This window comes from Sinocyclocheilus rhinocerous, unplaced genomic scaffold, assembly GCF_001515625.1.
Source record: "Sinocyclocheilus rhinocerous isolate Xijiao unplaced genomic scaffold, SAMN03320098_v1.1 scaffold161, whole genome shotgun sequence".
NCBI classification, from domain to species: Eukaryota; Metazoa; Chordata; class Actinopteri; order Cypriniformes; family Cyprinidae; genus Sinocyclocheilus; species Sinocyclocheilus rhinocerous.
In genome coordinates, this window is record NW_015627226.1 from 50,461 (window position 1) to 52,989 (window position 2,529).

The following is a 2,529-nucleotide window of genomic DNA, read 5'->3' on the forward strand; positions in this document are numbered from 1 at the left end:
GTGTGTGTGTGTGTGTGTGTGTGTGAGTGTGTGTGTGTATTCACCTTTCTCAGGCTGTATTCTCTGCTGCTGTTTCTGTAGTTGCATTATGATGGTTGTTCTGTGTTCTGGATCTTCAACTCCCATCAGTCTAAGATCATCTTCTGTTACTAATAGGAGACCCCCCACACACACAGCATTTCATTATTTCATTGAGTAGTTCACCCACAAATGAACATTTCTGAGAATTCATTCACCCCCAGGCTATCCCAGATCAGTTTGTTTCTTCATCAGGTTTGTAGAAATGTAGCACTGCATCAGTGTCTCAGCAAATGGATGCTCTGCAGTGAATGGGTGCCGTCAGAATGAGGGTCCAAACAGCTGATAAAAACATCACAATAATCCACAAGTAATCCACAGCACTCCAGTCCATCAGTTAACATCTGGAGAAGACAAAGGCTGAAACTAATCCAGCATTAAGATGTGTTTAACTAAAATACCATAGAGTCCATAATCCATAATAACTCTTCCTCCAGGAGGTGGTGTAAAATGTATGTTTTGTTAATTTGCATGCAGAACAGTCATGTCAATAATGCACTTCAAAATTAAATTGAGACATTCATAAAAATAGGTTCAGAAAAGAAGTCAAATCTACAACCATTGCTGTAAAGGGGTTTTGAGTTTCTATGTGTGGATTCGATTGTTATATCATTACAGTTTCTCACAGATCAGTTCTTTCGAGCATCAGAGAACACATGTATTTCTGATAAACTAGAGAATTGAAGCTATTTTGAGATAAAGACAACATGACATAAAATGAAACTTTCAGTTCATGTTAGTTCATCTAATGCTGCCAAATTCACTTTTAGCTGTACAAATTTAAAACGAATTTAATTCCTACCTTTTTTATTATTATTAATGTATTTTTTTCTTTACATTTTAGACCTCAGCTGTCTTCTTCAGTATTGGTGTCCCGATCTGTTGTCCACATCTCTCTCTCTCTCTCTCTCTTTCTGCGTTTGGGTTCCAGCGGCCCCTGATGGAGGGACCTGGGGCGCTGCGTTCTGATTGGCTGCTGCAGCCGTTGTCCTCTCTCAGCCAATCACAGCGCAGGAATCTCCGCAGGTTGAGACACATTCAGTGTTTCTCAGAACAGCATGGGTTTGTCTCAGAGAGATGAGCAGGTAGCGACCCTGTAACAGGTCGAACGTGATTCTATAGTCATTCTGAGGTTGTGTATTTGATTCCAGGGAGGTGATAAAATATAAAGCTGAATGACTGCGTAATAATGATAATCTGTCATATATGTAAATCTGATTATCATTCAGTGGGTCTCTTATAGTTGTGATTCAAGTATTTATAATGCAAAAAGCATATAAAAAAAAAACAAATGCAAAATTGTTCAGCGCCCCAAGCTGTAGTTTCATCATGACAGCAGGAGGTGGCGACGAGTTATTTTCAACTACAAACCACATGTAGCGCCTGGAACCACTAAAATGAGACCTAACCTGTTGTTAATGAGAGACCCATCAGCAGTGACTTTCCACAGATGATATACTGAGCTGTTTTCTTCAATATGAAACCTACTGTAAGATACTTACACGTGCAGAAACACATAGTTGAGAAATTACTGTACTAGAAGCACTTGTGGCCAAATAAGAGTCGCACACATAATTACTAGATATGTACAACGAAACGCTAGATTTATTCATACAGAGAGGTGATAGTAGGAGGACAAAAACAGGCAAGAACTCTTCAGAATACAAGACATGAATGAACTTAAGCATGAAAGACTCATAAAAACACAAGAACAGAAGAACTGAAGGTCAAGCTAGAGAACTGCTCCTGATTCATGATATTACAGTTTTTTTCGATTGCTAAATGACAGTGGGCACAACTGGAGCTACATGTGCAAAACTCTAACTACAGTCTGCACAGCAGCAGTTCATGTGGACCAAACTCTAGTTCGTTTTTCATTGCTTGAACACAGTTTTCAAAACTCTACACACTTATCCCATGACTTTAACCACAACCTGCACAACACTGTGGATTTACAGCACTTTGATGTGAACTGTTTAGCTCAGGTGACTGTTGGTAGTGCAGACTGTAGTTAGAGTTTTGCACATGTAGCTCCAGTTGTGCCCACTGTCATTTAGCAATCGAAAAAAACTGTAAGTGTTCTTCTCTAAATCAAAAGTGAGATTTTAATTAAAACAATATGTTTCTTACGCCGTTTGCCAATATTGCTTCTTGTTTTAAGCATAACTCACGTTAGACTGAATATTTGAAGTTATTGTAGAAACCAAAAAACAAGACAAGAATACTGAATAAGTAATGAATGTGTTGTGAAACAAGTTAACAGATTCACTTTTTACAATTTAGAACAAAACGTCACTTGATGATCACGAGTGATGTCAGCATGTCGTTTCCCATCATGCTTTTGTTAGTTTGCTGCTCTATAACTGGCCTGTGTGTGTGTGTGTGTGTGTGAGTGTGTGTGTGAGAGTGAGTGTGTGTGTGTGTGTGTGAGTGAGTGTGTGTGTGTGTGTG

General features: G+C 38.9%; 1 protein-coding gene across 1 annotated transcript in view; it reads left to right on the forward strand.

Moving 5' to 3' along the window:
- Nucleotides 1-2,529, forward strand: part of LOC107722334 (proto-oncogene vav-like) — a 29,776-nt gene that overhangs the window by 517 nt on the left and 26,730 nt on the right. The window lies entirely within an intron of this gene.